A 14748-nucleotide genomic window follows, 5' to 3' on the forward strand; every position below is an offset into this window, starting at 1 on the left:
TATTGCATTTTATACTTTATACCCAACAGTTTATTATTGTAGTCTAGTATTATTTCCATGTTTGATTATATAAACATTCGTTCGTTCCTTTACAACTTTTTTGATTTTCAGTTTACTATTTTGAATCAATGGATTTTTTATAAATTTCTGAAATGTTCAGCAGACACCCTGAAAATTTTACCACAGTTTGAAAAATGCTAACTTACAAACCATAAAAATAGTACAAAAAGTAGGACCTTTGCATACAGTAAATCACCAGCCAAAGTGATACCACTGATATGTGCCATTGTGAAATCAGTTAATTACTTTCCCTTGGAAATGAAAATGCATTACAGTAATTGCAATAACAATATTTTCGCAATTAAATTTGGTGCCGAAAGTGGCAAAGAAATCACACATTTCACCTTTAACAAAGTCCAAAGTCAAACTCTTATTTCAGTTTAAAAGCCACAACAAAACTTCAGCTAACCAGTGTAGGCGTATCTCCTTTCCTACCCACAGCACAAATACACTCCCCTTCTTTCTTTGTCTCTGATACACACACACACACACACACACCTTTCAAATGCAAGCTGTTTATTTACTTAATGTTAAAGCTATTCCATTAAGCATCCAGGCCCAGGTGCTTCATCCCTAAAAGGGATTTTGCTTCCTCAAATAAATACAGCAGCGAGACACTGCCAAAATGATATTGACCATGAATATAGCGAATGTCAGATAGAGAACAATAAACATCAACCTGTGTAAGTCATTAAGGACAGATACTTTCAATTGTCATGATGATTTAATGAACTTGATCTGGTGTATTTTTAAGGAAGGCAAGCTAAGACTAAGCCCATAGAGTATGCTTATATAGAGAGTAAGCCCATTCGCTGCTTATGTTCAACAATGTGCTAATGATTTCACTTTCATCTTACCAAAATGAGTTCAGCCGTGTGGTGTATTTGCATTGCTAGTACAAAGAAAACAAAATGACTGGGGGGGGGGGGGGGGGGGGGGGCAGACCAACCTTACTTAAGCAATAAAATAAGCAAATGCTTACATTTCATGTTGAAAGAACCACCTAAAAATCATTCTTTCATTCAATTTGACCCATTTAAAATACGGTCATCTCCTTTCAGCTGGATGAAGAAATTGAAAAGTGATGCAAAAAAAGAAAGAAAGGAAAAACAGCGAATGTCTTCAGATGAAAAGAAGACAAACTGAGCTTTGTGATATACGTGACAAACACTCTCGCACACACTCCTCACGGAGCGTTTTTGTGGACAGATTTCCTTTCATCTCTCTGAAGACAACTCCTCTGACAGAAGAAGAGACTGCTGCCAGCCTGACTGCCATCACTTCCATTCAGTACAAAGATCCTGTCACGAAGACTCGCTCCGACGCAGTGGCAGACCAACTATATCAAAGCCTTTCCACCTCTAAGAGAGCAGAATTCATTAAGTTATCAATACCATGAAAAAAATAATGGATTTGTAATTGTGATTTTCTATATGCATTCAGAAAAGTACACTTTCATCAAGTAAAAAAAGAAAACGTGACTTTTTTTTAAAGCACGGAGGCACGGCAAGGAAAGGTAGCCAGTTTTAAATGCATCAAAAAATGTTAATGCCAATTTGGATCTGTTCCACCTCTGTTTTGACCTCGACTGTTTCCAAAAATCGAATTGATACAACATCATAATTTTGTTATTCAATTTATATTCAAGTTATAAACGGTACAAAAAAAGTATGTTTTGGACACCATGGTAATACTGCTATATATAATTGTGTTAATCATCCATACAATTTTTACATCTGACACTTCCACAGTACTTCATTGTAAGAAAATGCTGACACTTTCATAATTAACAGAAAACGAAGCTAGTGCTAATTCTTTAGTTCAAGACGTTACCGCTCGAAAAACTTTTTATTACAGCATATTAAAATCCTCTCTGGAGTTATGCACACGGGCGCATAAACAACTGTGTGACTAGCGTAAGCATTTAACTTTCTCGTTAGCAATCTCCCCCGTGTGGCGCTTTAGCCATGCTGGCTTGTTTATTATGTTCATAGCTTTGGCAGAAAAAGAGATTTAAGTGAACTCCTACAAATCGGAAGCACTTGTAAATGCATAGAAACACACTCAGCTGTAGAAACAGGGGAATTAGGGGCTTACCAAATGCTAATGCTAATACAAAGCAATTTTCAACCTGATGCTGATACACAGAATTACATTTTTTTTTTGTAGTAAGCAATAAAATGTACTCGGAAGAGCTATTACATGGACCCTAATCCACCTCTGCGCCCTAACATGCATCAATATACAACTTTTCATTTGGTGTTACCTCAGAATTTCCATCTTTGTGGTTGCCGTAAAACGAGAGGATGAGGCAAATAAAGTAAATAATCAAGTGTATGATCTTCAGAGGCATTCCAATTTAGCCCTTGGCAGGCGCCACACAGCATGCAAATATTATATTTTCCCCTGCTGTTTAGCTCTCTGAAAAAGTACTCAGGGTTTAAGTGGATATACACTTACTTTAACTTATGTAAGAGTGGTTGAGTGGGGATAAGATTATACCAGGCATCCATACAGAAGTAAACAGGCATTTCTGTTGGAAAGTGGACTGAATTGAATGCATAAGCAAGTCATTTTGCGTTATGCCAAAGTGCATGATAAATTAAAAAGTTTGAAAGCGTGTGAAATTATCAAAATCATGTAATGCTTCAGCATCATTATCATTATAATCTGCACCTCAAACTGGTTTTTAAACACTGACATATGCAAATCCTGTGCAAAAACGTATAGAATGATGAGGTTTATCTTGGCTGGCCAGTTACTAAAAGGGAGAGAAAAAAGGGAGATAGCCCTACACCCTTCCCAGAAATCCAATGGTATGGCCAAACCCTACACCCATCGGTTTACCCAAAAATGAAAATTCTGTCATTAATTACTCACCCTGTTGTTCCAAACTCGTAAAACTTTTGTTCATCTTTGTAACACAACTGAAGAGATTTTTGTCCCTCCATTGACAGCTACTCATCTACCACTTTGATGCTTCATAAATTCATAACGAGATCGTAAAACTAATCCATATGAATCGAGAGGTTTAGTCCAAATTTTCTGAAGAGACACAATCGCTTTCTTTGATGTAAGATTGAATTTAGGCTTTTATTCACATATAAATTAAAATGTAAAATATAAATTCTAATTCTAAATTCAATCTGTTCATCATATAAAGCGATCGAGTCTCTTCAGAAAAGTAGGACCAAACCACTCGATTCATATGGATTAGCTTTACGATCTCTTTATGAACTTTTTGAAGCATCAAAGTGGTAGTTGCGTAGGCTGATGACAATTTGATGACTAATTGATGACAAATTTTTATTATTTTTGGGTGTATTAACAATTTAAGAAAACTCACTGGGTGGGTGGTTAAATAAATAAATAAATAAATAAATAAATAAATAAATAAATAAATAAATAAATAAATAAATAAATAAATATTACTAGTATTCCTGTTTTCCAATAAAAATATCTAACCTTGTTGAAGCCAATAGCATTGTGGGCAGCACTTTAAAAAACAAACAAAAAAAACAATAAAACCAGGGATGTAATGGATATCAAAAGCAAGGCAACTTTTTCTTTGGTAATGTTGGGCATTTAGTGCATAAATAAAATAAAAAAATAAAATAAAAAACACTTATAACTATGAAAAAAAATGCCATTGGAGTAAAAAAGGACATTTTCACTGAAAACAAATCTTATTATGTTTTATATAAGTCTGCCTGTAATGCAAACTATATGTACATTTGTTTTAAGAATATTTATATATTTTTGCTGCAAACCTAGACAAAGATACTAATTACAATAAGATTTTTACAGTGTTTGTAGTGTGTAATGACAAGAGTGAGTAGCTTTTTAAGAAGCTCTATGGTGAGAAAAATAGAAAGAACAACATGCAAAACAACAAAATAGAAATCAATCACATAGTGAACAAGGTTTGTGTATTTGGGTGTGTGTGAATGTGTCTGTAAGCATGAGCTCATGGGAAAGGATGGGAAGTCCCTTCCTTGTCCACCATACTGTCAGAGAACAGACACACAAACACAGTCCTTCTCACACCCTGCGCCTTAATACTGTACATGAACACCCCCCTACTTCACTTCTATGGTTTGCTCTGGTCTCCATGTCAGCTGATTAGGGCTGTTCCATTCTGAATCAGACAGGTTGGGAAACCTATTTAGAAATCAAATCTCGTTTTCAAATACAATTTTTCCTTGTCGTAGTACCTGGATAACTCAAAAAGTCCTATAAATTACTGACAATGACCATTTAAAATATGGTGACTCTGCAAGTTAGCCAAATCATGTCTCAAAAAGCCCTGTGCAGTGGGGCAAATAAACCGTCCTGTTTAGCGGTAAACTTTGACAAAAATAAACAACCTCTTTTTCCCTCAACCTTGAGAAAAGTATACAAAGACAAGAGCAGCAACAAATCAAATTGTTGTTTTATTTATATATCGCTTTTCGGCACTCAAAGCGATTTACATAGAAGGGGAGAATCTCCTCAACCACCACCAATGTGCAGCATCCACCTGGATGATGCGACGGCAGCCATATTGAGCCAGAACGCACACCACACACACCAGCTTATTGGTGGAGAGGTGAAGCCAATCAGTTTATATGGGTATTATTAGGAGGCTATGATGATGGACAGAGGCCAATGGGAAAATTTTTCCAGAATGCCGGGGTTATACCCCTAGTCTTTTTTCGAAGGACAGAGAGTCAGGACCTCGATTTAATGTCTCAAACGAAGGATGGTGCTCTTTGACAGTATAGTGTCCCCATCACTATACTGGGGTGTTAGGACCCACACAGACCACAGGGTGAGCGCCCCCTACTGACCTCACTAACACCTCTTCCAGCGGCAAACTAGTTTCCCATCAAGGTACTAACCAGGATCAACCCTGCTTAGCTTCAGTGGGCAACCAGTCTTGGGCTACAGGGTGATATGGCTGCTGACAAAAAGATATAGAATACTAGATAAAGAAACTATATAGAATACTAGCACTAGTCCTGCCCTTTCTAGTCTGTCAACAAGCACAAACACACACACTCGGCTCCATTGGAGTCTAATAATGAATCACTTGTTTACCTTCTCCAAGGACTTGCTTATTTGCGGCCGTCTTCAGTTCCAGCGCTGCGTTTAACCTCCCTGCCCTGCAGAGACAACAAACACACAGAAAAAGCAGTAGCTGTAAAATTACTGCTGCTGTCACAAACCATCAGTCATCTCTGTGCATACGAAATGAGCTATTTTAGAGTTGTGATGTTGCAGATAAACCAGTGAGAACTCAACCGTGGACATACAGAAGCACATCATCTACTTGGCAAAACTTGAGAGAAGCAGAAGAAAAAAAAAAATCACTTATATCCACAGCATTACTAAACCATAAGCTACAATATGGAAGTGAGTGATTTATCATCCTTATGAAACCATAAAGGGTTAAACTTTACCTTTATATCAAGCGAAAGTTGCATTCAGGGCTTGACATTAACACTGGCCAACCCGCCAAATGCGGGTGGATTTCAGCAGTGGCGTGTAACTCAGTCACTTGCCACTTTGGCAGGTTGAAATACATACAGTATATAATATATACATTTTTCACTTATCACTTATAGAAACTTTGCTGCCGTACCATGAGTCCAGTAGGCGTAATATGACGCAGCGCCTGAAAATAGTCCCCAGCTCGGTAACTTCCAACGTGACCGGGACTAAGTTTGTCTAACCTATTAGACCTATTTTCAGGCGCCACGTCATATCATTACGCCTGCTGCACCCATGGTGAGGCAGCAAAGTTTCTTGATTATTACGCAGGAATGAGAGTATAGTTCCTAGCCATATCAGCCTAGAAAATCGCAACTTTACATTTTCCGTCGGTCTTAGTACACAATGTAACTACAGAAGAGTCAAGTTTTAAATAGGAAAAATATCGAAACTCTTTGGTCATTTTTTTGAGAGAGATGCTAATGGTCCTGTCCGATTCAATGATTTATGCTAAGCTATGCTAAAAGTGGTACCGCCAGACCCGGAGATCGGCTGAATGGATTCGAAAACGGTAAAACTCAACTGTTTAACTCTGGGGGAGTTGTAAAATGAGCCTATTTCCAAAAAAAGTGGAGTATCCCTTTAATGTGAAAAAGAAACTTTTGTAACATTAGAAAATGGCACTTTGTTCAACTGATTGCATCAATGCTGAATACAAGTATTCATTTTTTTTAAGAAAATCTTACTGACCCCCAACTTCTGAACGGTGGCGTGCATTTGTAACACCCTGGAACACCAAGTACATACCATAGTATATAATTATGGTAACAAATCAGTACCATAGTATACTGTATATCACAGCACTACTCCATTGAACTAAATATTGTACCATCAACAAAAAAATTGGTCATGATACTACCATTTTATTTTGGACATATTTTGGTGCCAGTTTCAAAGGATCATAGTATTACCATCACTGTGTGGCTTTTTATAAGGCAACTCCTTCCCAAAAGCCAAAAAGGCAAAAGGTTCATAAGCTCGCATTTACAGTCTGGACTCAAAAATATACTCTAAGCGCATATTCTCATACTACACTACTGAGAAAGATACTGTAGGCCAACATCCCTTGGGCATTTGAATAAAAGCATGAAAGCTTAGCCGAATGTGAACAAATATGCAGTTTACATTTGCCAGTCAAAACAGTGGCTGGCCGTTTGAGCAGAGTGAATCTGTTTATCTCAGGTAAAGTGAGCACAGATAAAACACATTGGTACAGCCTGTCCATGTCTCTGCATCAATTATCGGTTAAACACCCTTGTTAAGAAGGGTGGTCAGCATTTACTTAAAAATGACTGAAAACACCAGTCACCACCAGGACCATATATGAGTTTTCCGCATATCTTGTGCTGACTCCATTTTCTCTTATTCTAATTCATTAGACTTCAATTAACATGTCATCCCTGCTGTTATGAATCAATAACTCGTGGTGACAAGTGATGAATTTTTCAGCTTAAAAAGCTAAACATCATTTATTCAAATCACCTGCTAAGGTCTTAGGTGCTAAATGAGTTTACTGAAATGCCTAACGCTCATTTAGACAAATGTTCTCTCATTCTAATGATGAGAACGTTTTGCATCAAGAAAAGGGGGGGGGGGGGGGGTTGGAAGAGAGACGCGCAACAGCAGTTACCTTTTAGTTTTTAGCACCGTAATGTGTTGCTAAATCGATATCTGTCCAGACTGAATGCATGCAGTTGGAGGTAATGCTGGTGTTTTGAGCAGCGGGGTGGAGGAGGCCTGGGGAGTGAATAAATACACTCATACCGTTAGACCCAGCTGGAGAAGGAAAAGAACCAGCACTCTGGTGCTCGGGGAACTTGCTGAGATGATCGGCTTCATGGGTGTGTTATGGAGGAAACGTGGCGGGAGAGACAACTAAATGATCACATGGACTAAATATTGTCTGAAGATGATAGTGAAGAGACAGACAGAAAAAACGTTAAGTTCTTGTGTAAGGGTGGTAACTCGCTAAAAATGTCCAAAAGTCTTTTCCCTTCTAAACAGTCACGAAAAATGTTATTTCCATTACATCTCATAAATCACCATTTTTCCTGTGGTGGAAATTACATTTGAAACATTTACTGGAATAAAATTGCTGTGTTTCTGAGGCTAATTTAACATCTAGCATTCTATGCACCCAAAATAGACAATTACATCATATTTTGACACTTTTTTTGCATAATTGCACAAAAGTGATATTTACCTTAATAAAAATTACAGTAAACAAATTCTAAATCTGTTAATCATATAAAGCGATCGAGTCTCTTCAGAAAACTTGGACTAAACCACTCAATTCATATGGATTAGTTTTATGATCTCTTTATGAACTTTTTGAAGAATTAAAGTGGTAGTTGCGTAGGCTGATGACAATTTGATGAGTAATTTGATGACAAATTTTTTTTTTTTGGGGGGGGGTGAACTAATCATTTAAGAAAACTCACTGGATGGGTGGGTAAGTAAGTAAATAAAATAAATACTAATCAACTCCCACATTTGTGGCAAACGGAAGCTCAAGCATGCTCACTTGATGTGTGAGAACCAATGAGGTTCATTCTCATGTGTTACGCAGCACGTTTGAGCTTCAGCAAGAACCAATGAGGTTCATTCTCATGTTACACAGCATGTTTGAGCTTCAGCAAGAGGTTTGCTCAACGCGTCAAGCTGTTTCGGTCGAGCTTCAGTTTATGTTGGCTGATCAATGTTTATATGTGAATAAAAAGCCTAAAATTAATTCTGTTCATCATATAAAGCGATTGTGTCTCTTCAGAAAATTTGGACTAAACCTTCATATGGATTCGTTTTACGATCTCTTTATGAACTTTTTGAAGCGTCATAATGGTAGTTGCGTAGCTGTAGAGTAGCTGAGGTAATTTTGGATTTAGATTTATCGGCCAATATATCGGTTATCGGCCAAAACGTCATATCGGTGCATCCTTAACTGCGTTTGACCTAGAATCGCAAACATCTATATGGCCAGCAAAAACTTTGGTCATACATGACAACAATGGCTAAAAATGATAGCATGCACATGAATATCAACAATCTCATTTGGAAATCCAGACCTGAAGAGGACTTCTACAAAATATTGTTCTTATTCAGCCACATTTACATCATACAGGCTGTTGAATCACACACTCCAGCCAATTCCTGGCTAAAACTAAGCCAATCCTAACGGAAAAGGCCCTGGTGGTCATTATGAACGCCTCTTCAGTCCATCTAATGGACCATCTCTTTGCTCACTTCACCAAAAACACAAGAGCACATGAATATTTACCACCAAGCAAATCCATTCCATTAATCGGTTTGCAAACGCTTAAATAGCATATCTGTGGCTACTTCTGCAGTGGGGTCATAAATGAACATTCCTGCTTATTAGCATATTCATTTATGCAGCAATTGAGTGTAGCTCATAGGCTGTGACCACCAGCTCCTCTCCTCCCCTATTGGTCAAGAAAGCAAATTTATCCAGTGTCCTTTAACAAGCAGGCTTGACATGCTCAAAACTAGTGTAGAAGGGTGTGATCTGTGATAAAGTGTCAAAAGTGCGTGTAAAGATTATTAAAAGAAAAATGTATATTCTGTCATCATTTACTCTCCCTCATTCCATACAACAACAACAACAAATAACTTTCAAATTAACACTGTTGGTTATTTTTGCGTAAAGCATAAAATGTTACAAATGATAAAAATTTGTTTTTAAAAGTTATACAATACACTCAAAAAAACATTCAGGCCTAATATTTAAGATTTATATATTTTTGATTGTATATAAAATTTCCATCTATTTGGATTACACAGTTTTAACAAATCAAACAAATAAACTTAATGTGATGCATATTCAATAATACATTAATGAAATAATAATAATAATAATAATAATAATAATGAGATTCATGTAATAGTAGCAATATATCCAGACTCAAATTCATAAGAACCAGGATTATGTATTACCATTAATAAATCGAATATGATTAAATTCTTAACCAGGTTAACTGCAATATTTGCACTGCATCACCTTTATGTACTTTTTATTAATAACCCTGCCGCCGAATTCACAGACAAGGCCTAGTCCCAGACTAAAATGCATGTTTGAGCTGTTTTAACTGAAAGCAACTTATTCTGACATATCTTAAAATATGCCAGTGCCATTGTTTTGTCTCAAGATTCACACCAGCAATGTGTTTTTTCTTTTTCTTTTTCTGAAAGGAATGTTTATAAAAGCTACTTAAATGTCCTAATTGAACTAAAACCTAACCCTGGCTTAATCTAAGCCCTGTTTGTGAAACCGGGCCCTGATGTATTTTATAGCTTTGTGTTAGGAACAGACTAAAATTATTTACTGATATCATTCCAATCATGTTTCTCTCACAAACCTCATTTGTGTATGCACAAATTCAAACTCAGGTTTGATGTAAATGACACCGAATTATTTTAGTTCTCACATGTTCTTAACGCTCAGAGTTTGAATATGCTAAAAGGACGAATGAGATTTGAGAGCTAAAAGATTTTACAGTGAAATTTGAGTCATTTCCACATACTGTACAAAGCTATGACTTCAGATAGCAAGCAAGTCATGTGAACTACTTTTATGAACGTTTAATATTTTGAAGAAAAAACTGATCTTAAAAAATACAATCATATCAGAAAAGGAGAAAATGGAGAGAGAGAGAGAGAGAGAGAGAGAGACCGCAAAAAAGAGACTTGAGCAGAGGACAGGCTGTGATATCTATATTGAGTCCATTTGTGTTTGTTTTTAGGGTGTGTGCACATGATTTTCCAAGTCACTGTCTGTGCTCTGAAATACAGGAAAATTGCATGACTCACTTTGAGACAAATGCAGCTGTTTACAAAAGCCTGACAAAAAGGTGACTGAACAGAGGTCTCTCTCTCTCCCACTCACTCTCTCATCAGAGCCTGAATCATTTCAACTATTCCCAAAAAAACCTGAAAGTCATTTTTATAATTCACTTACAAGCAGGCTTCGCCCATTGTTTTGCACGTCCACGTTCGTGTAAACAACGGCGGTTTCCGACATGCAAACAGACGAGAAACCTAATTTATCTTGGCTTGTACGTGGGTCACTTGAGCTTCTGGAGGCCGAGCGAGTCGGTACATAGTCTGCTGACTGTCAGGCTGTCTGAGTCTAGACATTTTTTCAGACCTGCCCTCACGTTTTGCTGAGCTAAGAACAAAGTACACAGAGTACACACACACACACAGCTTTCACAGTCTTAATACCAAGGCAGCGGTATTTCGTTCCTATCCCAAAACAAACAAGGCAGTGCATTTCTTTACACTATTTAAATGTTAACAGGCAAGAGCGCGAGCTGAATAGAGCATTCTTTCACTCTGGATACCAGAAACGGCCCAGCCAGACTTTCAAAACACATTCTAATGAAATCATCCAAAAGATAAATAAAAAGCTGCACTTGTTTTCTTTTCTGAGCTCACCTTCCCCTCTTCTTTCTTTTTCTGTAATTGGATTATATGTATGTATGTATGTATGTATGTATGTATGTATGTATGTATGTATGTATGTGATTGATATATATATATATATATATATATATATATATATATATATATATATATATATATATATATATATATATACATTTTTTTTTTTTTTTTTTTTGAGTACGGACCAGCGCCATGAGAGCATGAAACTACTGTATATCGATATAAAACTATAAGGGTTAACACTGGTCACTGTGGGTTTCAACCCAGTTATGTAATGTTATCTTTTTAAGCAGTGAAATATTATAGTTTTATTAATGACAAATGCCAATATGGATATCTAGAGGTTAGGGTCAGTAATGTTCAATTTAATACAATTTAATCACGCAAGTACTGTACGTAAAAAAAAACAAAAAAACAACAAAAAAAAACAAAAAAAAACGTACTTAAGCTCCATGATATTTACTCAAAACACGCTTAAAAAAAATTGGAAACCATTTGAGAATATCTATTTGAAAAAAGAAAATTTGCATCCAATTTTTAATGGCTGCTGCCGATGCCGATATCAGGGTTGCCTACATATTGCTGATTAATATTACAGTATATATAGCAAATAATATATACACAAAATTGCTGAATTTAAACAAAAGTATAAACACTTGTTTTACACAATAGCTTTCATTAGCAATTTTTTTTCATTCATCATTTAATTATATTCATCAAAACATAAAAAAAATCCTAAAAAATAAACTGCATTACAGTTTCCACAAAAACATTAAGCAGCACAACTGTCTTCATCATTGATAATAATAAGAAATGTTTCTTGAGCACCAAATCAGCATATTAGAATGATTTCTGAAGGATCATGTGACACTGAAGACTGGAGTAATGATGCTGAAAATTCAGCTTTGGCATCACAGGAATAAATAACTGTTTTCTATTTTAACAATTTTCACAATATTTAATTTTTTACTGTATTTTTGATCAAATAAATGCAGCTATAGTGAGCATAAGAGACTTCTTTCAATTGCATTATAAAAATCTTACAGACCTCAAACTTTTGAACGATATATGCCCATCAATTTCATTAATAAACTAATTACTTTATACTTTCTGAACTTTCTGATTACGCAATGACCTCTGTCAACACCAATATCTACAGAAACTTGGCTGATATAATGCATAGCAATATAAAGCAAATAATATGTAGGCATATTTATATGGCTTGCATTTTATTCAACAATATTAACAACATAGGGCTAAATCCAAAACTTTTTGTAGTTATCCTAAACATTACACAAGCAAAACACCACTTCTGTTTTTATCACATCACACATTTTTAAGGTTCATTTCTTTTATATCAGCTATGCTTTAACATCCCCTCTGACATCATGTTTCCTCTTTCTCCCCACCAATCCCCTTCTCTTTCTCGCTCTCTTTTTCTCATCCATTCTCTTCTCTCTTTTGACCACAGATCCTGTGTACTATTAATATCAATAACCCACAAATTCCATTTCCCTGTGCAGAGACAGAGTGAGAGTGAGTGTAGTGACTGAGGAAAGAGCAAAATCTCCCAATACAGATTCACTTCTCTTTTTGTGAGAAAGATCTAATTGGACAGGAGAGCGGAGGCAGATACCGTGTGGTTTGCTCAGAAAGACAGAGAGAGAGAGAGAGAGAGAGAGAGAGAGAGAGAGAGAGAGAGAGAGAGAGAGAGAGAGAGAGAGAGAGAGAGAGAGAGAGAGAGAGAGAGAGAGAGAGAGAGAGACAACGACAGGGATCTGAGATGCACAGTCAGAAACGTACGAATTTTACTCAGTATTTTTAGCTTGACGAGGAAGAGGGAGAATAAATGCATCGCTTAAAGTCTGTGAACACTCACCCATGAACATAACCCAGTGCTCCGCAAGCCAAATCCAAACAACTCCAGCGTCCCACACTTTGATCCACACTATAACAAAAGTCCTCTCTTCACCAGCTGCCTCTTTATCAAGTTGTAAGTGAGGTGCGAGCAGTGTGCAACCGGCAGCCTTGCCCCGTTCGCGCTCTCTGGCTCACACACACATGCACTCTGGTCTCAGGGGCTGGAGGTATGTGGTCTAAACACAACAAAAGCCTGAGTCGAAGATTGAATATGCAGGAAGAGGGCCTCCGTTTGCATAAACACAAACACTCAGCAAATGAAGGGCTGGCACCGATCGCACCAGTGCCTGCTGGGAAACGCATACCTGTCCCGTCCTGGCCCTGGACTACTTTAATCAAACTACAGCTGAGGGGAAATGGACTACAGTGGAGATAAACTCGAATTGTTTGGTTTGATGATTCCCAAAGGAGTAAGTGCATTATTTTTTACTTCATTTGGAAACATTTATTAACTACACCTTATCATAGTTCATTCTAGTTCTCCAACAAAAAGTTCTTTAAATTTAGAATCAATTTTTCCAGCAAGCTTCAGTTCTGAATTTAGAAAATTTGTTTTTAAGAATTTATCTTATAGTTCCAATTTCTCCACTCCCCAGGGTTCTTTACTCAATTTTAAAGGACGCATTATACCAAAAAGGTTCTATATAAGGAGAAAATGTCTTAAAAAAAAATTTGCACAATCCTTTCATTTATTTGAAAGGTTATTTCAGTTATTTGTACTGATAAAGTATAAGCTGTTCAACTCATAAAAAATAATTTTAACTAATCCATAATAATGCCATTATGGGAACCCCTAAAAGTTCTATATATGAAGCAACTGACAGAACCCTTTAAGATTCTATATAGAACCTTCTTTCTGCATCGGATGTTTCCAATCTTCTTGCAAACTTAAAACCTTACAAATTTGTAAGGTGAAAAGGACAGTGCAGTTCAGTAATGCTGCGCTTTACTTCTTGCAGCTCTCCCCCTCTCTCGACTTTAAAGTGGCTGTTGAGAAATGTAACATCACATGATCGATGGTAAGCTGAGCAATCACGACTCATTCCTGCAAAGAATCCCGAGCCTGACACTCATTCATAAACGCACTTACATGTGTGACTTTAACAACTCGCTTAAAAAAAAAAAAAAAAAAAAAGAGCAGAGAGCGAAAAACTTAGGAGGAGAGATAGAGAAAGATGGGGAGAGAAAAGGGAAAGGGGAAGTGAACGGGATTGACGGATGAGGTGAGTGAGGAAGGGGAAAAAACAGAGAGAGCACAGAAAGGACCTCCAGAAAATAAACAGGGTGTCTTGTTTCAAAGGCGAGGGGGACACACAGGCATTCCATTGTTCAAGCCAATTATCAGAGGCAAATAATAACAGCAGATGGATCCAGCGAGGCCAAAGAACGAGTGAGTGAGAAGTGGAGAGCTGCAGAACAGATGATGAAATGTGAGAGAGGAGGGGGAGGAGGAGGAGGAGGAGGAGGAGGAGGGGTCAGACTACTCCGGTCCTAAAGTCCCAAACCAGATGTGGACGGGGACGGTGCACAAACACAAACTTTCACCACAAACACAAGATGATTTGAAGCTAGAAATGTCTAGTTAAAAGCTCTATGACATATATTAATCTTTTTATTATTTAATGATTCAATTAATATTGCTAGAATTTATTTATTTTTGCTTCACAGAAAACAGCAGAGAATGGAATTGGGACATGATCGAGATTCAAATCTGCATTTTCCACATAAACTTCAATAAATGCAGACACCAACAAACAAAACTGTCCCACAAATATG

At 36.9% G+C, this 14748-nt stretch overlaps 1 protein-coding gene across 5 annotated transcripts in view; it reads right to left on the reverse strand.

Moving 5' to 3' along the window:
- Positions 1-14748, reverse strand: part of foxp1b (forkhead box P1b) — a 193163-nt gene that overhangs the window by 122501 nt on the left and 55914 nt on the right. For 4 of the 5 annotated variants that reach the window (XM_084426905.1, XM_084426902.1, XM_084426903.1 and 1 more), the window contains one exon: positions 5140-5204. The gene's annotated coding sequence lies outside the window, so the exon portion shown is untranslated. Of the gene's footprint in view, positions 1-5139; positions 5205-12931; positions 13101-14748 lie in introns of those variants that run through there. The other variant, XM_084426904.1, reaches the window with a different exon arrangement.

The sequence above is a fragment of the Rutilus rutilus genome, assembly GCF_951802725.1.
Source record: "Rutilus rutilus genome assembly, chromosome: 12".
Taxonomy (NCBI): Eukaryota; Metazoa; Chordata; class Actinopteri; order Cypriniformes; family Leuciscidae; genus Rutilus; species Rutilus rutilus.